This window comes from Notechis scutatus, chromosome 2 (genome assembly GCF_049901735.1).
Source record: "Notechis scutatus isolate UNSWTSFEM ecotype Mainland chromosome 2, rNotScu1.2, whole genome shotgun sequence".
NCBI classification, from domain to species: domain Eukaryota; kingdom Metazoa; phylum Chordata; class Lepidosauria; order Squamata; family Elapidae; genus Notechis; species Notechis scutatus.
The window spans coordinates 110923273-110947477 of record NC_142010.1 but is presented as its reverse complement, the minus strand read 5'-3'; the positions used below and the strand labels follow the sequence as shown (position 1 = coordinate 110947477).

The following is a 24205-nucleotide window of genomic DNA, read 5'->3' as shown; positions in this document are numbered from 1 at the left end:
TACCTTACATATAAAATAGTTCTGTGTACAAATATATGCTTGCTATATATTGTAGAGCAGTAACCGCTAACCTTTTGGTCGCCATGAGCCAAAAGTGCACATGCATGCACGTACGTGATGCGTGCCGGCTCCCATAACGCAATGTGTGTGTCAACCCCCCACCCCTGTGCATGCATGCACATCTCCTGTGTGCACCCCGCGCATGCGCGACAGATACCAGACAATCAGCTGGCTGTCAGGAGGCACACGCGCATGTGCAGTGGCTCTGTTCCGGGCGATGCCTTGCGTGCCGGTAGAAATGGCTCTGCATGCCACTTCCGGCACGCGTGCCATAGGTTCGCCATCGCGGTTGTAGAGGAAAGTAATGTTTTAGAGTTAGACTGAAGGCATGTAATGAATTTAGTTGAAGGCTTTTGTTTACTCACGTCTTATTCTTCATGATAGCAATTCACCAGGATTATCTGTCAGTAACTGCTGCTTTGTGTTCTTGTAAATGTGTGGTAATGATATCAGTGATAGTATTCAGCGATCATGTATTCCACTGGCCTTGTTTTTTATTGCTTTCGATTTTTTGAAACATCTGATTCTTCCCCAGTAATTCTTGCTTCTGCATTTTGGGTCCAAAATGGTTAAGCTTTAGCTTCATTATTAGTCCTTCCAGTCAGCAGTCTGGTTTTAATTTAACCTAATATTGAATTATTTGTTCTTCTTGTCCAAGGTAGTCTCAAAAATTCTCTCCAGTACCACTGTTCTCAGGCATTGATTTTTCTTCATTCACTCTTTCTGATGGTTCAGGCAGTCACAAACATATGTTGCAACTGGGAAGACCTTGATTCTGACTTGGATATTATCATTAAACAGCAGTTGGTTTTGTGTTTCAGAACTACAAAGATGTTGTTTCAATGAGAGTGAAAACAATGTGTTTTTTTAATTGCGATTCAGATGTGAGTTATTAACTATCTAGCTTTAGAATAATATTAAGGTGCATAATTAAATGGAATTCTGTGAGAAGAAAATGCAGTTCATACAGATAAAATATATATTTTGTTTTATTTTTATTTTTCTCATTTCTGAACAGCCCATCTTCCTCATTTTAGCACATGTTCTATTGTGCATTTAATATGTTCATTCCTAGTTTTCGGTTAGAGTTGCATTACCGCCTGCTCTTTTTTATTATAGCTGTTTTTCTAGTAATTAGCAGGCCAGGGACTCAAAGCATTTTTTCTGTTCCCAGTTGCAATATTACTAATATTGCTATTACTGTATTAAGGAGGGGAAGAGGGTAAACTATCAGCCACTGATGTGGGTTTTTGCCAAAACAATTTGCACTAAAACATTTTCATTAAATACAATTAATGTGCGAAATTTCCTGGAGATTTTCTAGTGTAAACTGAATGTTTTTTCTATCAAGAATTACCATATTTTCTTCAGGCTGCTTCTTTTATTGTTCTGTTTTCTTTTTGTTGTTCATACTTGGCTCATCCTTTTAGAGATATTTCTTCATCATTAGAAGCTCTGTCATTGGTGATGGCACCAACACAGTTTCTAATGTACTATCTTCACTGGAAAAAACTGGTAGATATCCAGATATGTATCTGCCTTGAAAATAAACTTTTATAATTTTTATGTCATAAAATGTATTTGCTGGATGAGTTCCAAATTTTGAATGCAGTATATAAGTTAGCCTATTTGACCTTGGTTCAAAATTTGTTGCCCTATGAGGTACCGTTTGTCCCAGATAAAGGTTACCAGAATGAGAGTTTTAGTAGTATACTAGACAATCCATGCCTTGTTGGGTCATTGTTACAGATATATTACCTTGTCTGATTTCTTAGTGTCTTCAATTATAACAGAACTTCTAATTTACTGGTATCACTAGGAAAGTTGGATACATTCAGAGATTTATCTACCTTGAAAATAACGCATATTGAACAGTCAAACAGTTAAACATCATCACAGGAAATATTTTATTTCATTTTGCATTACAGGTAGTCCTCGACTTATGACCACAGTTGAGCCCAAAATTTATGTTGCCGAGCTAGGCAGTTTTTAAGTGAGTTGTGACTGCAGATGTCAAATGAATCATGCGGTCATTAAGCGAATCCAGTTTCCTCCATTGACTTTGCTTATTGGAAACTGGCTGGGAAGGTTATAAATGATGATCACATGACCCCAGGACAGTGCAACTGGCATAAATACATGCCAGGTACCAAGTGACTGAATTTTCAACACATGTCCATGGAGATGCTGCAATGGTCATAAGTGTGAAAAACAGTCATAAATCACTTTTTTCAGTTCTGTTGTAACTTTGAATGGTCAGTAAATAAATGGTTGTAAGTCAAAAACTACCTCTATGTGATAAACTACTCTGAGGTAATATTTATGTTATAAAATGTTTTATAAAGTTTGCCAAATTTCAATTGCACAAGAGTCATGACTCCCAGATTTTAGATGCATTGTATGGGTTAACACATTTGATGTATCATCATTCAAAATGTTTTGCTCTATGGTGCATGGTATAAATCTTTAAAAAATATTTAAATCTTCGGCAGTGAAATTTCAGATTTTTAAACATTTTAATTTTTATTACTTGTGCTATCCTTTGAAACGCTTGCCACTTAAAAATTGCTTCTCCTGAATGCAGAACCTGAAAATATTTTGCATGAATGGACAGAAACTTGCTTTACAAAGAAGAACACTAATTTTAAATAAATTTTTATTTCAAGTAACAAGCATATGGTTTCAGTATTGTCTCTGTGAGTTGTTCCTTATTATTGTTTTGAAGTTCTGAATTATGTCCTGGTATTGAAAATATGTTTTGGGGCTTATTCTGAGATCTCTATTTCTATTTTTTAATTGGACTTGCTTGCAAAATGCTTCCCTGTAAAGTAGATAGATACCTGAAGGGTAGGAAAAAAATTGTTCTAGAAATTAAATTAAAATACAGTGTTTTTTCATTACCACATTTTTATATATTTTTTCTTCTCTCTTAAATTGGTAAAATTATTCCATACATCTTACACTTGGTTGTTTGTAAATAATGTATATAGTTACTGGGCACATTCTAATGAGTAGCTGAAGATTATCCATTTCTTTAAATGTTAAAATGATAATTTTAAATCCAAGATTAAGCTATTAGATACATAAATGAAGACAAGCCATATGCCTTTTTTTATTAACCCGGGATAAAGAAGTTCAATCATGTGTTTATAGGGCAAATACTTCTGAGGTGCTTGAAAGAGAAATGTTACACTTCATGTTACTGAGGTAGCAGCTGAGCTGTGTATTACTGAGTTTATGTTAAATACCAACTCTTCCCTTCAGTTAGTTATTACTAGGTATTTCAGTTTCCTGAATTTTTTTCTCTTTGATACCTGAACCAAGAAAGTAGGGAGGAGATAAAAATTCAGAACTATGGCCAAATGAGAGACACCACAGGAAGTGTATTTGTCTGGTTCCTGACTTGTCTTTACTTTTGTTTTTTGAAGAGCAACTGCACTGAAAGCTGTGAGTGAAGCGGTGTAGAGGTAAGAGAAGGCTGCTTAAAACATCAATTTTCAAATGTCTTTTTGCTGGGGGAGATACAGGTATTCTAGTGAACTTTTTATTGCAAAACTGTCAGGAAATTGTTACAAGCCCCTGTCATAGAATTTTTAGTACCAATCTTGTAGTGTTACGTTGTGATTAAAGCAAATTCTTCTATTTTCTGGAGACAGAATACCATTTGATATTGCTTGAAATAATCATAGGAGTATTTTTCTCTCTTTTGTTCCTGTGCCAATACACAAGTAAATGCAGGTGAAATGATAACAGAAATGTTTCAATATTAATTTAAAATTAGGACTGGAGGGCTATAATGTCAGATTACTTAAAAGAGGGATATCAGTTGATAATGTTATATTTTAAGAACTTGTTTTAAAACAACAACAGTTTCCTGGCTAAGCAGATGAATGCCTACTTTATTTATTTATTAAATGGAATTCTGTCCCAGAATTGCAAGAGGGTCAGACATTCAGTAAGCGAGGGGCATGGTTTTTTGATGGTGGGCTAGTGGTTTGGAATTTCCTTCTCAGAAGAGACATTAATACCACACCTGTTTAGTTGACTGTTGAAGAATCAAGACCTCAGTTAAGCTGAATGTTCATTATAAATAGTTTGCTGCTATTTAAGTCATTGTTATGAAATTCATTGAGTACTGGATAAAATCAAATCCCAACACTTTAAATCAGTGGTCAACCTGTGGTCCACACACCACTGGGGGGCTTCAGTGTCGTCACAAGGGGTCTGTGAAGGCTTGAAGAAATGTTATGATTTAAATCTTGAGTTAAGTCTTGGGAGTCCATGGCTATAGTTTGTGGCCACAAAATGTATTTAAAGGGGGGCTGTGGTGAAAAATAGGTTGAGACCAACTGCTCTAAATACATAATATGAATTTGGGGCAAATTTTACTTATCATTTTCAGCTGTGATCAGTGAGATATTTGCAGACCAATTAGAAGCTTATAGGTATGAACATAAAAGCATTCTTCACATGTTCATGAACAGAGAGAGATATACTAACTTCAAATCTGAAATTAATACATATCTATTGTGAATGATAGCTACTAAACCATTAATAGTCTTCCACAGTTTTGTCTTATGATCTTTAAACTCTGTCTTGTACAAAATTTAATAGCTGAAGGAGTGTGATGCAGTTGTGATATAAAACTTGTATTATTCTATTTAACTATATGCACCAGATTCTAGTATAAGAAAGATGTCATGCCCCTGTCGGAATCTTGATTCCGAGAGGGAGGCCGAGCAGCTGACAGGGAGTGGGAGTGTGGCTCTGTTGTCTGTGGAAGAAACTGGGGAAGTCTGGCTGGGCAGAGCAGGGGAGAGGTAGAGCAAGGCAGAGGGAATTCAGAGGAAGATCCAGGCCCACTCCCTTTTCATCCGAGGGCACACAGGGAGGAATGGAGAAGGGAGCAACGTGAGTTGCATGGCTTACAGGGGAGGAAAGGGCCCTGATTCCCTTCATTAGCTGCAGCTGGGAACACAGTGTTTAAAAAGGGAGTTTGCGCACAACAACTTGTTGGAAGTAAATAGTCATCTTTTATTGTCAAGGCTTATCTGGGTTCCTGGCGTCTTCTCAACTGTGTGTGTTTTGTTGGCCCTTGAAGTCTGCAATTCCTTATTCGGCCCTGTCCAGTTAATTGCTGCAGTGTGGTTTGTATGGATTTTGATTTACAGTTTATATGTACTTTGTTTTCGGACTGAACTTCTTCCACTTAAAGACTGTTCTTTAAGTTTTTTCTCCGTCCGAATGTAACTGGACATTGGGGGCAAAGTTGGAGTTATTAAAGGGACTTTTCTTACTTATGTGACTGTGTTGCCTTTGTGCCACACCCTGAGTCATCACAAAAGAGTAAAAAAATTGCATATTTAATTATACTTAACTGCATAATCACTTTTCTTTTAAAACATCCCTCAGTGTTATAACCAGTGGTGGGATTCAAATTTTTTTACTACCGGTTCTGTGGGCATGGGTTGGTGGGCATGGCAGGGGAAGGATACTGTAAAATCTCCAGTCAGAGGTGGTATTTGCTGGTTCTCCGAACTACTCAAAATTTCTGCTACCGGTTCTTTAGAACTGGTCAGAACCTGCTGAATACCACCTCTGGTTTATTATAACCTTTTGTAATATAAGAGCCCTTTGATTATTTTGATACTTATTTTTGCATCTTTTTGAACCCTATAATATCAATATCAAGCAATAACATACAGAACTGACTGCAGTAGTTCAAATGTGGTTTTACCGAATATTTTTCTAAGACGTTATATTAGTAGTACTAATTTTCACATCAATTTTATGTTGTATCTGTCTTTACTCAAACTATCTAGTAGATTGAAAAGATCCTTTTCAACTTCTAAAATTAGATGTAATTATATCACCTTAATTGCCACCTTAAACTGAAATGTTACATATATTGTTCTTATGATAATATGTCAAGGAAACATTGGTGAAGTATATTTCTTAAATTGATAAATAAAGATATGTATTGAAATGCGTTTGAAATAAAGCTTTAGATAGAATTAAAAAAACCATCAGATGGAAGTTTGTAGCAGACCCATGTTCTTTGTATGTAGTTTTATATAGATTTTTTGATAGCTAAGAATTTGCTCTCTGGAGTCTGATTTGCATCACTGGAAGTGGTCTCATTCCAGTGGAATTCAGATAAAAGGCCATCTGTGTCTAAAATTAGTGATACTAATAGGGTGAGATTTTGGGAAAAGAAAGGGAGGAAGTATCTAAGGGGATAAGTAATCGCCAATCTTTGCAATATAGAACATAAAATTCTGAGTTTTCTAAAAATTTAAGGCATTGATCTTTGGGGTGGAAAGACCAGGAATTAAGCAAATAGAAAGCAAACAGAGAGAAATTTAGAACTGTGCTGGTTAGATGCAGAAATAAAACATAAATCCACATATTTCTACGGTTACGTTTGAGGCATGGGTTTAATGAACGGAGACCAGACTGTAAACCGTGAACTTCAGCTCTTTATTCACAAGCATAACAGAGACAAAAAAAAACCCGGCTAGCAGTCACTCTTTTATAGCGTAAGCTGCTATCCGGATAACCAATGGGTAGTGTTATAGCGTTTGAATCTTGGCGCGGCCCGCCCACAGCCAGTCAGATTGCTCGGAATGAACCAATCATAACTTGCCATTATATGGGCCAATAGGACGTGCAGGATTACGATCCTGCTAGCCAAATGAATCTTTATTAATTACATTTCTTTCGTTCACAACATCTACCACTTCAGTACAATCCTTATTCTAATGTTCCTGCAGGTGCATTTTGTGGATCAACAAATGCCATTTCGCAAGATCAGGTGTAGCAACCAGCTCCAACTGGATAATTTTCATGTCCTGGTTAATTTGTCCGACCAGCTTTGCTTTGGTCTTCCATGTAGGCATTTGCTATTAATGTTAAACTGGTAGATAGTGTAGGATATGGTATGGGATGCTGCTTTTAGAACTTGGCCATACCACTTTTGGTCCTTCCACAACATTTCTATAGGGTTTGGACTTTATCAAAACATTAACTTTCTTTTACTTCAATCATTCTTTGGTCATATGACTTGTGTGTTTTGGAACATTGCCTTGTTACATCACTTCTTTTCTCTTGAGCTTCAGCTCATTGACAGATACCCTGATATATTCCTGTAGAGTTTGTCAATACAATTCTGAATTCATTATTCCAACCATAATGGCAACCTGTCCTGGTTCAGAGGTAGCAAAGCAGGCCAAACCATGGTATTGCCACTCCCATGTTTCACAGATGGGATAAAGTTTTTCTGTAAGACTTGCATGTGGATGCAAACATAATGCTTTTCATCCAAACCAAAATGTTTTTTTTTTCATCCATCCATCCAATATTCTTCCAATAGATGTGGTGTTTCACAAACTGTAGACAGGCACCAGTGTTCTGTTTTTGAAAGGTAATGACTTTCTCCTACAACTTTGCTAAGCATCATACATTGTTATTCAGTTTTCTCCTGGTGGTGGTGTCATGAACATTGACATTCGCCACTAAGGCCTTTAGTTCTGTAGACCAGTGATCCCCAACCTTTTTGACGCCGCGGCCCGGTACCGGCATCAGCTGGGCGCCGCGGCCCGGTACCGGCATCAGCTGGGCACCGCCATCTTTTTGATGAAAAAGTGCTTCCGGTGACCTCACGGAAGCACGTTTTCATCAAAAAGATGGCGGCGCACGCTTCTGGTGAGCTTTTCCGGGTAGAAATGGCTTTCTGCCCGGAAAAGCTCACGAGCATGCGCCGCCATCTTTTGATGAAACGTGCTTCCGGTGAGCTTTCTACCCGGAAAAGCTCACCGGAAGCACGTTTTCATGAAAAAAAGATGGCGGCGCCCAGCAAGCCAGCGGCCCGGTAGGAGTTGTTCCGCGGACCGGTGGTTGGGGACCCCTGCTGTAGACAGTACTCTGAGGTTCTTTGAGACTTCCCAGAATATTATAAACCTTGCTCTTGATGTGATTTTGGTTGGTTGATCATTCCTGGGGAGAGTAATAATGGTGTTGAATTGCCTCCATTTATATACATCTGCTTGATAGTGGATTGATGTGATTCAAAATCTTTGGAAATAGTTGTGTAATCTTGTCCAGTCTGGTGAGCATCAACAATTGTCTTTCATATAAATGTTATTTAAAGTTTTAAAGAGAACGTAAAAACTAACACAAATATAGAAAAAAGAGAACTAAGAAAGAGAGCAAAAGACTATGGTACAGAAAGAAAGGCTACAAAAAAATAAAAGAAGCTTCTCATTTGCTTTGCAGTAAATGGATGTATGATAACAAAGTTATCTCTTAGACTATATGATTACAAAAAAACTTCACTTTTTTCTGTTACACATTTTTTCTAAACATCAAAACTACAATTCATAAATGCATTTTTTCTGTTTCATGGAAAAAATGCATAAGGGGTTTCCACTCAGCCATAAATGCAAATATTTCTCTAATTAAGAAATTAATTTAGCCATCTCTGCAAGTTCCATATTTATTTCCAACCCATTCCTCTCTTGTGGGTAATGTTAAACCTTTCCATTTTGAGCTTATGATAATCACGGTGCAGTTGTCATATTTATAAACAACATTCTATGACTTCTATTTCTAGTCGGTGAGTCCTCAAAGAAAAACCTCAATTGTACTTTAGTTTTTTTAATTTTCTGAATTAATATAAGTTTAATCCATTTTTTAGGACAACTATCTTTCAGGGATCCTGAGAAACCTCCCATTGTACAAGCTGCCACAATCTTCCACATAGCCGTGTTGTGAAGATCAGACATTGATAATAAATACCCAAAATTTTGTTCTTTAAATATGGCAGGACCTCCCACATACCTGATTATAATCTCATTAATTGAAGCCCCTGACTCTAATTTCCCCTGAACTGATAGGCTTTGAATTTACATACTTCTGTGTACACACAGATATGTAACTTTGAATGATTTTCTTCCAACCAATAAATGAACAAGTACAATGTTTTTTGACTCATGCTTAATTGGGTTCTCGTTATCTAGTTATTCTAGAATGGAATATTTATATTATTTCAATTTTTGTCTTATCTATTCATTTCTGGGTTTTGGTTTCCACAACGTTATGTTTTTAGTATTTTTTTTTAGTATTTATTTGATTTGTCAATCGCTTACAAGATACACGTATAAGAATAAATATATTTTTGAATACATGAGATAGATACTTATAAGAAAAATAAAAAACAATAGGACAGGGATGGGACGGTAGGCACAATTGGTGCGCTTATGCACGCTCCCTACAGGCCTCTTAGGAAGGGGGTGAGGTCAGTAGTAGACAGTCTAAGGTTAAAGTTTTTGGGGTTTGGGGAAGAAACCACAGAATCAGGTAGAGTATTCCAAACATTGACCACTCTGTTGCTGAAGTCGTATTTCCTGCAATCAAGTTTGGTGCGATTAACCTTGAGTTTGTATCTATTGTTTGCTCTTGTGTTGTTATGGTTGAAGCTGAAGTATTCATTTGTAAGTAGGACATTGCAATGTATGATTTTATATACTATATTTAGATCAGACCGGAGGCAGCGTAGTTCTAGATTTTCTAGGTCTAGAGTTTCAAGTCTGGTGGCATAAGGTATTCTGCAATGAGTAGAGGAGCGGAGAACTCTTCTTGTGAAATATTTCTGGACTTTTTCAATTGTGTTAATATCAGATACAAGGTATTAGATCATTGTAGTTGTCCGTGTTTCGACTAGGAGGTACTGGGCTTGATCCATTGCTGTTTACAAATACTGAGCCAAAGAATGTGTTAAAGAGGTTTGCTTTGATGGTGTTGTCGTTGCAGTCTTTGCCATTAGGTCCTTTCAGGGGGTGGGGTGGACCTTGAGTCTTTTAGTTTGTTGTTTACAAAATTGTAAAAAGTGAGGGTGGAATTTGTGCGTTGTTTAATGTGATAATTAGTGCATTCAGTTTTTATCTGGTGGCATAGATTTTTGTATCGGCTTTTGAAGTTGGCAACGTGACCAGATTGTTGTGAAGCTTTAAATTGTTGAGATAGCTGTTTAAGAAGTTTGCTGTACCTTTCCTTTTCTTTGGGAATAAAATAATGGATTTTAATCAGTGCTACACTTAGAAAAGAGGCAAGCTGACCTTTTAATACAAAAAGGGAGGTGGAAGAATTAGCATTCAGTTACTTAATTGAGGATGCCAATTTGCTTTTGGTGTCTGGCTCACAAAACACAGGTGTTTAGTTGAGTGGAACAGAATAGGAGAGTATTTTTTATGAAAGTGTATATCAGAAAAAGTAAGAGGAAGATGCTGAAGCTTAATACAGATTTATACTTTTCAAGCTGAAAGGTTCAGCCAATGGGAAATGGGAATCTTCCTTGTTTTTTCTTAGATATTTAAATCATATACCTCTGTATAGTTAAAATTTGAATGATAACAGCACTGAGATTTCAGAAAGATTGTTTTGAGCCTTACATTGATGAATAATGTACAGCCCCTAGGCCTTGTTATTAATTAGGATTTCTGAAAATTGAAAGCACAATTATCACTTGCCATTTTTACATTGAAAATTCTATCTCAAACCTTATGTATGATATGGCTTTATCCCCATTGTGTCCTGTGTCTTCTCACCTTCTCAAACATTAAATGTAGTTTTCATTTCCTGAAGGTGCTTTTTCAAAAGGTGCTTTTTCAAATTGGACTTTTTTTGTTTTTCCTTTCCCATCCAAGAAGCTTCTTCAGAACTGGATGAGAGGGGGAAAGTCCAGTAGTCTTTAGATAAAGCACCTTTGGGACAATCATGACCTGCATGACTGAGAATCTCCAGATTTTATTTCATTTAAAAAATATGCTTCTGCCTGAGAATTATACCTTTTCACACCAAAATATTACTTATGTTTAAGTGAATTTATATATTGTTCACTCCCAAATGGTCCTAGAAAACAAGAAAATATCCCTGTTCCACTAACTTTCTGTGTAAAAATCTGGATGCCACCAGAAGGCAAGAGGGAGGGAGGGAGGGAGGGAGGGAGGAAAGAAAGAAAGAAGGAAGGAAGGAAGGAAAGAAAGAAAGAAAGAAAGAAAGAAAGAAAGAAAGAAAGAAAGAAAGAAAGAAAGAAAGAAAGAAAGAAAGAAAGAAAGAAAGAAAGAATCTGGGAGGCATTGAGACTCCAGTTGCTTCCATTATCCATGTTCATTGTAGACAACATTTTATTTGCTACCATGTGAATGGTGTGATTTATTGGGGAAAGCACAAGTTAATATGTTTATTTTTGGAGAGCCAGTTTGGTTAGTCTAGAAACTGGAACCCATGAGTTTTGTCTTGCCTTGGGCACAAAGTCAACTGGATGACCTTGAGCCAGTCATTCTTTTTCAGCCCTAAGTAGAAGGCAGTGGCAAATTACTTCTCCAATTTTTGCAAGAAAACTGTAGAGACTCACTCAGGCAAGAGTCTAGTCTCTCAAAGGCATTAATGTTTTTATATCTTACCTTTCTTTCAAGAGCTTAAAACAGTTTATATGAGCATCTCCAATTATCTTCACAAAAGCAAGCTTCTACAGGCTGAGACTGACTGACCTAAAATCACATACTGAATTTCCCTTACTGAAAGGTGGATTCGAGACTGGATCTCACTAGTTCTAATTCAACACTGTACTTATTACACTATAGTGACTTTCCATTAATACTGAAGGAGTTTGTGTGTTAAAGCTGAATGGAATATATTGATGAAGTGGAATTTGGCCAATATGTGGATTCTACAGATTAACAGTAGTAAGCCAGGCTTCAGAATGGTAGGCTAATATTGACATTTCTACTTAACCAAGATACTCAAACCTCAAACATAAAGGAGGTAGAATTAGATTGTTGTGGTTATTTGCACATTTAAAAATCGTGTTTTCTAATGAAAGAGCTGTTAAGGGTAGATTTTTCAGCCTTCTAATTTTTTTTATTTTTGATAACTAACATTGGTTTAGAAGCAATTAACATTTGGAATTTTAGCTTCCTAGTCTTGGATTTCAGTCAGTATTTATATTTGGTCAAGAACAGATATGGCCTTTGGTTACTATTATAAAGGTACATGTTAATGATTCTCTTGTTAAGATTGTATTTTACTATTGTCATATTCCCGAGTAATGTTCATCTTGTAAAAGAATACTTCTAATTACTGTATATTCTTTGAAGTTGGTCACATAACCAAATGAATTTACTTCTTTTTCTCATTATCACTGTGTTCTACAAAATATAAAATATTTTGGTTCTTGCTGAAAGCAAATGTTTCAAGCTGTCCTTGAGTAGTTATCTAGGCTTTTTCCTACCTTGTTGAAGGTATGTGTGTTTTCAGCATATTTGCTTGTTAGGTAAAGCAAACTACTAGAAATATTTTGATAAAAGTCAAAATAAATACAAGTCCTCCTGTAGTTTATTAGGACCTTTAGAATACTTAGGTTGAGCCTACTTAAAAAAGCACTTATTGACCTGAAATTGCTATGCAATTTTTACTGTTTATGACTAATTTAACAAGATGGGACAATTAAAATAACGATAACATTTCTTCTTCTATTTAGATGCTATATTTTATGTAACTATGATGCTTTTAAAAACTACTTAAATTGATTCTGAGCAAATGTAATATAAATATTTGATACTGTGATTATATGATCAAGTTACAGTTTAAGAAAAAAAAGTTGTGTAAAATGTCAGAAAAACAGAATGCCAAAATTTAATGCAGTTTCAGAACTATTGCTGATTAGGTTCTAACATGCATTTTTATCAATTTAATTTATTCTCAAAGTTGGGTTTGCTGTTTATTTTGCTTGATATGAAAATAAACCAGACTGTATGTTTTAGATCAGGGGTGTCAAATTTGCGTCATCACGGCGGCATCACATGATGCATTCGGCCCGCGGGCCACAAGTTTGATAGCCCTGTTTTCGATGAAAGGAAACAATTGTTTCTTTAAGGCCTCTCACTCAGTAGTAAGGGATGCTAATGCATTCTTTGGGGGGGAGGGGAGAAGTATTTTGCTTCTTGAAGATTATGACTGAGACCAGAATAACAGCAGAGATACCAATGCATGAAACATCCAAAGGCCCATTGAATTCCAAGGGTGTATTGTGTCAAGAAATTGCTTTGGTTATTTGGATGTTAGTATTATTTTATTTCTAAGATTAATTTTTGCAGAAATGACAAAACAAACAAAAATGGTTTAGCTAGATGCTAAGGACAGTAGGGCTCTTTAATATTTAGGTAGTGGAAAGGATTTCCTCAACCAAGTAGGGTAAGTTCCCCTGTCAATGTTTTCTCTTTACAACTGCATAAAATTCAAGAGGGCGGATTGGAGATTTCTGCTTATTTAGTTTGTAAATAATCAGAGTAAATTAAACTCAGAGGACATACGTTGTAGCTAACAAAGGAAAACAAATCATTTAGCTTCTTAGATGAACTATTTTGCTTCTTGATGACTCCTTCCACTTTGGCAGTTAAGAGGGAATTATGTGTGCTGCACAAAAAAGAAACTGATGAGATATTCTGGAGAGACTTAAAATCTGTAAATGTATGTAAGAAGCCTTAGATGTATATTGAAAAATGTAATGTAAATTGTTCCCACTTATAAATAGATTTCAGTTTTACATACACATAGACTTGTAACAAATTATAATGATAATTCTATAACATTTAGTGCTGTTTAGCACATTCTTCCTGATGGCAGCTTCAGACAGTGATGAAGAAATAGCTACTTTAGGGGGGACTTTTTTAAACTTGAAATTATTACACAAGAAAAATGGTTACAACTCTTAGTGATTCTAGGCCTGGTTGCTTTGTTTGGTTCTTATTTTTATGGGAGAAATGAAGTGCACCAACAGGTGCATTCAGAAGATATGAAAATTACAAAAATCAAACCCATTTTACTTTCAATTACTCAAAATACAGTCTGAAAATTTCAGTATTCCAGACTCTATAATTCCAACATTAGACTGTCAGACTCGGAGATAAAATTTAAGTAGAGAGATTCCTCAGTTACTTGAATTAAAAATAAATTAATATACCGTATTCAAATTGTTGAGTCAAAACAAACAGAAATTGCATTTCCAAATCAAAGGCAGGACCACAGTCTTGATTTACATCTTGTGGTATATTCAGGGGTGGGCTGCTGGGGGTTCACAGCAGTGGTGGTATTCAGCAGGTTCTAACCAATTCTGGAGAACCGGTAGCAGAAATTTTGAGTAGTTTGGAGAACTGGCAAATATCACTTCTGACTGGAGATTTTACAGTATCCTTCCCCTGCTGTGCCCACCAAGCCACGCCCACAGAACCGGTAGTAAAAAAAAATTGAATCCCACCACTGATTCACAGGCATTCTGGAGATCCCCTAGCTAAGATTCTGCACAGTTCAGAGAACCCCCAAATCCTACTCCTGGCTGGCCCCACCCACTTCGCCCCTCCCAGGAGTCCCTATGTGGCCCATTTTGAATGCAGGTAAGTACAGGATGTGCACGGAGGCTCAAGGAGGGTGAAAAACGTGCCTCCTGGAAGTTCAGGAAGGCCAGAAACAGGCCCATTTCTGGCTTCCAGAGAGCCTCTGGAGTCCGGGAAGGCCATTTTCGTCCTCCCGGAGGCTCGAGGAAAGCTTCCAGAGCCTGGGAGGGCAAAAACGCCCTCCCTGACATGGTGCAGGAGGTCGACTAGACCACGCCCACCATGGCCATGCCCACCCAGCAACTGGGCAAAGAACCCGTTGCTAAAAAATTTGAAGCCCACCCCTGGGTATATTGCATTAAGCCATAATTAAGTTTGTTTTGTTTGGTTAAGACCAGTGGTGGACTGCTGCTGGTTCAGACTGGTTCGAGCGAACCGGTAGTTCTGACAATCAGCTGGCCCCACCCACCCGAAGCGTGCGCCCACCGAACTAGTTGTTAATCCGTTGCAGCCCAACACTGGTTAAGACTAATGGGTAAACCCAGCCACTAGTATGTTTACTTCTGTCCTAAAGTGCAACGTGAGGCCTTTATGCAGTTAGGAAATGCTGTTATTTTGTGGTCCTAAAAACTCTTTCCTCTCTTCAGTTGCAAAAAACTCCCTCTATTTTGAGATAAAAAGTATCCAAGAACTGTAGTAGAAGCTACTACAGCTACTACTGTAGTAGAAGTAGAAGAACCCCACCCCAATTCCAAGCAAAAAGTAATAATCCCAATTCTACTCTCTTTCAAAACATGATCCACCTGCCCGATAGCTGATTGTCAGGTATCTGGAGTGCATGTGCAGGGGGTGCGGGAAACACATGCGCATGCGCAGAGACGTGTGGCATACACAGGGGTTCGCATGCACATGTGCAGGGGGCATGCCCCCCCCTGCACGCATTGTCTTCTGGGTGCTGGCAAGCGAGAGCGCACAAAATTTTCTGCACGGGAGCCCAAAAAGGTTAGCCACCACTGGTCTAATACAATACTAAAGGCCACAAATTAAGCACCAAAGTTAATATCAGAGATATAAATGTAATAATTAATAAAGCCATGTATCTTCAGAAATAAACTGAAATATTTATCTACTACATTAATATAATAAAATAAATAATGAACAAAGATTATTTGTGACCAGATATGAGTACCAGCAAGGAAAACATGTTCTGAGAACATTTTTTCCTCACTTGCTTACTTCTGCCATGAATCTCCTGAAACAAAACATTTTTAAGGAAACAGGAGAAATCTATGATAGAAGATTCTTAATTTCCAAACATGGCTGATCTCACATAGACAGAGACAAAGTAAAGAACTTGGGAGTCAACTAAATATGCCTTATTTAGGGCTCATATATTTTACTCTTTCAAGTCAAAGTTATTGGATCATTTTGATCCTGCAGTCCTAGTGTCCCTTTAGGTCTGCTAGAATATAGAAACACGGAACACTTCTGCAAATAGTACATACATCTTGTTTAGATTTCTTATATAGAAAGCAGTTTGCCTGATACATAGTTTCGACATTATTTTCCCTTTCTCCTCCATGCTGCATCGAGAGCCCAGGATGGTTTGACTCCTTTCTATGATGTCATTTAGCTGAGTCTGTACTAAGATATAAAAGCCAGCCCCTGGAAGTTACCCCAGCTTTTGACTCAGCTCCTTTCAGTCAGTAGCTGTGTCTCTGAAAGCGTTCTGTTAGTTAGCACTCACCAGCGATCTTCAGTACCTTTTTTCCTCGCTTTAAGCAGGTCCCAGGGCAGCTGCTCTTCCAGGAGAGCAGGGCTCTCTCTCTCCTGCAACGTTGGGAGCAGCGTTGCCAGAGCACTGTTCAGGCAAGTTGGGCAGCGTCTGTAGACCTCCCCCATGCCTGCGGTTTGAGCGGTCGTAAAAGCGATCGGCAAACCGATAACAGCGTCAGCCAGCTGAGGTTCTGTAGATAGCACTCACCAGCAATCTTCAGTACCTTTTTTCCTCGCTTCAGCAGCTTCCAGGATCTGGACAGCTGCTCTTCCAGGAGAGCAGGGCTCTCTCTCTCTCTTGCAACATTGGGAGCAGCGTTGCCAGAGCATTGTTCAGGCAAGCTGGGCAGCGTCTGTAGACCTCCCCCACACCTGCGGTTTGAGCGGTCTAAAAAGCGATCAGCAAACCGATAACAGCGTCAGCCAGCTAATCGTGTGGCCAGAGGCTGCCTTTCCTTTGCTGACTTCGCTTGGGGCTCTTTATAGCCTAAGGAGCGATTCTTCTATCTCGGAGCCTGTTTCCCATAGTCAGCGGCCATCTTGGATTGAAGCCTTCTACCACGAGGTGAGCGGCCATATTGTAAGCCCGGGGGCCATTTATACCCTAAGGGGCTTAATAGAAAAATTTACAAACAGTTTCTTTCCATCGCAAGAGCCTTTTATTCTACAATGGAGCAAGATAAGGGTCAGGCATAGCTTTCCCCCCCAGTGGAGCAGTCTCTTAATCCCAATAAGAGAAGAAGACGTAGGCAACGCACCCAATCGGTCCAGAGGGAGGTGGCTGCTAAAATCAGAGCTAAGGCTCTAGCCCCTAAGAAGGCAACTAAGGCTTCAGAATAGAATAGTTGAGGGCAGAAAAGCGTAGACATGCAGCCCTAGAGAGGCAGTTCAACAGAACTATTCAACAGAAGGGAGTGCAATTACAGCAGGTTTCAGGTGATACTCGTGGGCCCCAGCCAAGCCCTCCCAGGGGAGGAGAAGTTATCTTGAGCCTTTCCATCCTCCATCCTGGTCTCCTGAGGCTTTAGCAGTACAATATGATCCTCAGGATCTAAGCAGATCCGGGCCTTATTTCCAACAGGCTTCTAGGCCCTATGCTCCTCCCCCTCCCTCCAGGCCTCGAACCTCTTCTCAATCTAGGCCTGAAGCCACCTTCACTCCCACAGCAGCGGGCCTTCTGCCTTCTGCCTCTACCTTTGAGCATAGACCAGGGAATATCCAAGATGTTGTCTCATTGGCCATTAGGCAGGGATTGGCTGAAGGCTTCAAGCAAATTCTTCGACCTCTGAAAAGGGCTCAGGCCCTTCTCAATCTATAAGTTCCCTGCCTCATCACCCTGATTTAGGGTGAGACCTTTGACCAAAATCTTTCAGAGGAAGAGGACTCTCGCCCAGAGCAGACATCCTCTGCATTGGTCTTCAATCCTTCTCTCTTCAGGCCATTACTCAGCAAGGCCTTGGTCACTGCCAAGCTGTCGCCAGAGGAAGTGGCTCCCGAGCCACAAGGAAATCCCTCTAGCTAGGGAGATGCACTCTTCTCCAAGCATGCAGGGGTTTTGTCTTCTCCCACTTTGCTCCTGGACATGGTCAAGGAACAGTGTGCTTCCCCTTCAGCAGGTCCTTGCCCATCTTCTCTGGATAAGCGTTTCTACAACGTCAGCGCAGCCCTGGACAATGCCCTGGCAGTGCCTTCTGTTGACATTCCGGCGCTGCATGGGCTGTTCGGCCTTCAACAGCAGCATCCTTTTTTCACGAGGGCATCCATACAGTGGCTGCACCAACTCCAGATTAGATTGCCTACATCTGACCAAGACCTTAATAAGATTATCGCAGCGGCGGAATTCACTGCAGATGCCACTCTCAATTCCACCAAATTTGCATCTAGGGCCATGGCATCTTCAGTAGCAGCAAGAAGACTGTTATGGCTCAGAAATTGGCAGGCGGAGTCACACCGTAAATGGAAGCTGACTTCAGTTCCATTCACGGGCGATAAGCTTTTTGGCGATGCTCTGGAACCTTATTGCATCGAAACCAGAGATAAACCAGAGATTCTCTCTTCTTCTGGAAAGAGAGCCGACTATCGCCCAGCTCCTTATCACCCTCCTGCCTTTCGAGCAGAGACCTCATCCCGCTTCCCCCAGTCTCAGAGTCCATACTCCCATCGCCAAGACCAACGTGCGGAAACATCTGGCAGGCAACAACCTTCTACTGGTAAACAGCCCTTTCGGGGGGTGGGGGTCGTTCCTTCGTTGCTCTAAGTAATCCCTCGGTCTCCCCACCCACCGGAAGGTGGCCTAGCCTTCTTAGCCTCCAAATGGGAGGAGTCAACGACGGATGCCTGCATGCTCTGCACCATTAGGTCAGGGTTACAATTGGACTTCCTAATGCCACCCCCAAAAGGGGGGGGAGAAAAAAAATGGTTTCTTTTTTGAGCTGGCCTGTCTCTCGGGACATTTCAAGGCAGGACCTCATGAAACAGGCCATTCAACACCTTCTTGAAATCCGAGCTATTCAACCTGTTGCCCCCTCTCAAAGGGGATGTGGGCTTTACTCTCGCCTTTTCATCGTTCCCAAAGCCTCAGGGGCGGTGGCAAACCATCCTGGATCTAAAAATTTTCAACCAATTTGTAAAATACAGACAAATTAAAATGCAGACTCTGCATTCTATTTTAGAGAGTGTTCAGGAGGGCAATCTCCTCTCTTCCATTGATCTCATGGACCCTTCCTCCACATCCCCTTTTGGCCTCATCATCACCAGTTTCTCCGTTTCTGTTATCAGAATATCCATTACCAGTATCGAGCACTTCCCTTCGGCCTCTCATCGGCTTCAAGGGTCTTCACGAAGGTTCTGGCGGCATTGATGGCATCTCTGCATTCTGTTCCAGTGAGGATCCAATGCTACTGGGACAACATTTTGATTCTGTCCTCCTCCATCCATGCAGCCCATCGGGTTCTGCAAATTACCCTGTCATATCTCCAGAGCCACGGATTTTTCCACTCCCGTCCACTCCAATGGTTCCTGCTTCCCTACCAACGAACAGGAACCAGCCTCTCATCCATCAAGGTCCTGCTCCTGCCACAAATCCGGAGATCTCTCAATTGGTGATGTTCCCCGTTAATCTGGAAGGGACTCCCTTTCAGGGTCCCAGACAGGCTAGTGATAACCACCGATGCCAGCCTCCTGGGTTGGGGGTCCCATATGCAGGGCCAGATAGCTCAGGACCTTGGTCCAGGTCAGAGCTGGCCCTTCCCATAAATTGGCTAAAGTTCAGAGCCATTTTTCTAGCTCTCAAGCATTTCAGGCACTCAGTGACAGGCTCTCATGTTCTAGTCCTTATGGACAACATGGCCGCCATAGCTCATGTCAACCGGCAAGGGGGGACGAGATCCAGAGCCCTCATGGGAGAGGCGCTACAGTTGGTGTTATGGGCAGAGAAACACCTGTTGTCAATCTTGGCGGACCACATCTCCGGGATCGACAACTCCCAGGCCGACTGGCTCAGCAGGAGCCTAGTCGACCAGGCAGAATGGTCCATTCCTCCATCTCTATTCAGGGACCTTTCCCTCAGATTCGGAATGCTGGAGGTGGATCTCTTCTCCACTCCTCAAATCACCCAGGTCACCAGATTCTTCACCAGGTTTCCTTGCAGGGAGCTAAGGGGACCAATGCTCTTTGGTGCAGATGGCCCAAAAGTCTCCTCTATGCCTTTCCCCCACTTCCCATCATTCTGGCAGTAATTCAGAAGATGTTGGAGGAACGAGCGGAGCTCCTCCTCCTGACATCCTATTGGCCAAGGACGCCCTGGTTTGCAGACCTGGTCAACCTATCGGGGGCTTCTCCTTGGAGGATCCCAGCCCATCTAACCTCTCTTCATCAGGGGATTCTGCTCCACCCGGAGCCCCTGTGGCTCAAGTTGACCATGTGGCACTTGGGCGGCAGCGGCTAGGGGTGGCTGATCTTCCTGAAAGGGTCATCATCACTATCTTGGCATCTCGCAAACCTTCTACAAGGCGCATCTATGATGCCACCTGGAAGGCTCTTCCCGAGGGTTCCTTAGGGAGGGTCTCTCTCCTGCTTCAGCCCAGTTGGCAGAGGTTCTTAGATTCCTTCAGCATGATCTGTAGAAAGGTTTGGCTCCCAACATCTTACGCAGGCAGGTTGAGGCCCTCTCCTCGGTTCTTTCATGGGGTTCGCTTCCTTCCTTATCCCATCACCCTTCAGTCAGGAAGTTTTTTTGAAAGAGGGACTTCCAACCTGCACCCCCAGTGGTTCACAGGTATCCTTCCTGGGATCTTGATGAGGTCCTTAATGCCCTTATGAAGCCCCCCTTTGAACCCCTTAGAACATTGTCTCTCCGTTTCCTGACTCTGAAGGTAGTGTTCCATCACTTCAGCCAGGCGGGTATCCGAGCTTGCTGCTCTTTCCATCAGACAGGACCTTTGTTCCTTTCACAATGATAGGGTTGTCCTCAGTTTGGACCCCTCATTTCTTCCAAAGGTTAACACCTGTTCCACAGGGCCCAGGACATTATGTTGCCTGGCTTCTGCCCCCTCCCGCACCATGACTTAGAGCAGCAGTGACACACGCTAGACATAGAAGGACTCTTAGAATATACATTAAGCGCACTTCCTCCTTCAGGAAGTCAGAAGCCATGTTTGTTTCCTTTTCCCTTCTCACTTGGGGCACAAGGCCTCTTCTCCTACTATTAGCAGGTAGGTCAGATCTTGCATTGAGCAGGCCTACAAAACTGCGGCCTTCTGGTTCCTCGAAGTCTGATGGCGCACTCTACCAGAAACATGGCCACTTCGGCTGCCTGGGCGACCCAAGCACCCTTGGAGGAGATCTGTCACATGGACATCTCTGTCTCCTTTCATCAGATACTACCGCCTGGATGCCTTTGCCTTGGCAACTTCAGCCTTTGGCAGACGGGTGCTTCAACGAGTGGTTCAACAGTTGGTGTGATGAACCGGACGAGGACCCGCCCGTGGACATGCAAGCTTTGGTATGTCCCATCCTGGGCTCTCGATGCAGCATGGAGGAGAATAGGCGTTGGTAGAAGTTACCCTGAACGCCCTTTCTATCTATGCTGCGAGAGAGCCCAGATTTGTTGAGAGAGGGTAAGTCATATTTCTGTATTCATTTGTGCTTTCAGAGACACTTTTCAGTCTATCAAGTATCTTCGCCAAAGCTGGGGTAACTTCCGGGGTCTGGCTTTTATATCTTAGTACAGACTCAGCTAAATGACGTCATAGGAAGGAGTCAACCCATCCTGAGCTCTCTCGCAGCATAGATAGAAAGGGCGTTCAGGGTAACTTCTACCAACGCCCATTTCCTGTTCCCTTTTGATAAAGCTATGTCATTTAATCATATGAAATGGCATACTAGCTTTGTGATTTACAGTTTGATTATGTTAATCATATTAAGAGTCTAAAGGAAGTTGTCTTACTTGGTTGGGGATTGGGGCCTTATTAACCAATTTATTTACTGTAGGACAAATGACTCATCCATGAACATATCTTGTACTGTTCACACTGGAATGCTCTAGTTATGTCCACATTTACACGTACATTATTTCTTGCTTTAAATTTAGACCTGGATCATGATGATGATTTCCAAGCTTAATTTGCATTGGTGAGCTTTCTTGACTGGCTGTTCCTGTGTAAAGTTTGTTAATCCTTTGGGAATAGGTTGCTTATGTAAGAATTCTTTTGCATTTGCAATAAAAGTAATATAAATTATTACATGATGTAAATACTGAAATAAGCTTGCTTGTTTCCCTACTTTAGTTCAAACAAGATTTTACATGCTTTTTTAAAAAAAACATGTAATTAGTATTGATAAAAACCATTGCAAATAAAGATGTTCTAATTCTGCTGGTTAATAGTGAATGTGGAATATTAGACTGCAACCAAATGTTCCAAATGAAAACTGTTCCCTTGTGTTGAGCAGACAAAACTGTTTACAGAATTCTGTACATTTGAAAAATTCTTGATTTTTGACACTATAGGTCAGTGGTGGCTAACATTTTGCCCTGCCTCATGTTCATGAGCATGCAATCTCCCCCAACGCCCCCCCCACACCACTGCCCCCCATGTCCCCTTACCTGCACTGCGCCAGTGGGCCTATTTGGCCTGCAGAGGCTTTTTTCAAGCCTCTGGGAGGCCGAAAAAGGCCTCAAACCAGCCAAAAATCAGCTGTGAGGCGCAGTAGGTAAGTTTGCCAGCAGCTCGCATGCCGGCACAAATGGCTCCGTGTGCCACAAGTTCGCCATCACGACTATATGTAGTCCTTGAGTTACACCAACAATTGGACTGGGATTGCCATAGTTGCAGTGGGAGTGATGCAGTCATAAAGCACAATATCATGTGATGCACTGCTTAATGACAGCAATCCTGGCACTCCCAGTTCCTATCATAACCCCAGGTTGTATGAGTTATTGAGTGGGAAAAAAGCAGTGGGAAGGTGCAGGTGCCATGGGAGAGGTGGAGGTGCTGCAGGCAGGCCCTAGAGAACATAGGTAGGTCAGCAGAAGCTGGCAGAGGCCTCAGGTGGGTCAGCGGAGGCTGCTTGGGGTGACCTTAGGTGGGTCATCGAAGGGTTCAGGAGGGCGAGGTGGTGCTGCAGGCACACTACGGAGTGTGGATGAACAGGGGTGCTATGAAGTAACAGATTCCTCAGAATTTGCACTCTGTAACAGGCTCCTTGGGAGGAAAAGCTGTGGGAGCAACTTTCTAGGGCAACTTGCAACCTTCCCTGCTGGTTTCCCCATTGATTTTGCTTGTGGGAAGCCAGAAGGGAAGATTGCAAATGGCAATCACATGATGTGGCTCGCTGCGATGTAATTGTGAGCCAGGCATCTGAGTGTGCAATCACATGACTGCAATGGCTGGAATTTCAAAGAATAGTCATAAATCCACTTTTTAAATACTGCTGTAACTTTGACCTGTCACTGAATGAATAGACTAAGTCAAGAACTATCTGTTATCTTTTAGTGTTTGCAATTAATTGTATTCATTTAAAAACCATGTAGTAATAAGTACTTGAGAATCCAGAATTATTAAATCAAAATAGTGCAGATGGACTCAAGGTTTAAATTATTCAGTTTACGTTATGTTAGTAAATATTGAAGCAATGCCTCTTCAATTGTTTTACATGTTGTTTTTAAATAACCTACTCGGTTTCCTAAGAAAATTCAAATATTTTTGAGTAAACAAAGATGTATTCCTATACCATAAGTACACTTGCTTGCTCACATGCACATCAAAGCAAAATTGTATAGAACTGTGTCTAAAATACATGTATTCTTCTAAATGTGTAGGATTCCCAGCGAGGGCATCAAACAGATGGATCATCAAGCTAAGGGTTATCTACCTTATTTGGACCAGTTCTTACTTCTATAGTTTTCTCACTGCCTTCCAGCAAAACTAACTGTTCAAACTAAGCAAAACTGTCCTCTGTTTGTGCAGCACAAGCTTGTAAGTGGGAAGGCCTAGAAGTTAATAGTATCAAATAACATATGAAAGCAGATACAGAAATTTCCTTTTCTAGCATTAACATGTAATTTTTAAAAAGTTAATCTACCTTTCCATATAATATATAATAAATCAAAACACTTCTTGCTTTCTTCTGAATCGCATTTCATGTTCTTGACTTAGGGTAGGGTAGGCAGTTTGCAGGCTGCCCTATTCTACACTGGTATCAAAGTAAATTTTCCAGTACCAGATCTGCCATCTTCTTTTCTGTTCCTGCAAAATATACTCCTGAGTATTATAAGGAGAGAGAGAACTTCAACTGATAGAAATACTTGATGCCTTTCCTTAATCTTCTCATATAGTGCAAGTTCCCATTTCTTTAGACTGTAGATTTATTAGTCAGGAATTAATGCAAAAAGTTTCTACAAACTATCTGCCCTTTCTTTATCTCTTGATTCTTTTGCTCTGATACCCATTTGATAGCACATAGCTGCCACAAAGATGGTA

General features: G+C 40.6%; 1 protein-coding gene across 3 annotated transcripts in view; it reads left to right on the top strand.

Annotated features, from left to right (window-relative positions):
- UNK (unk zinc finger) overlaps positions 1–24205 on the top strand; it is a 59654-nt gene that overhangs the window by 10998 nt on the left and 24451 nt on the right. The window lies entirely within an intron of this gene.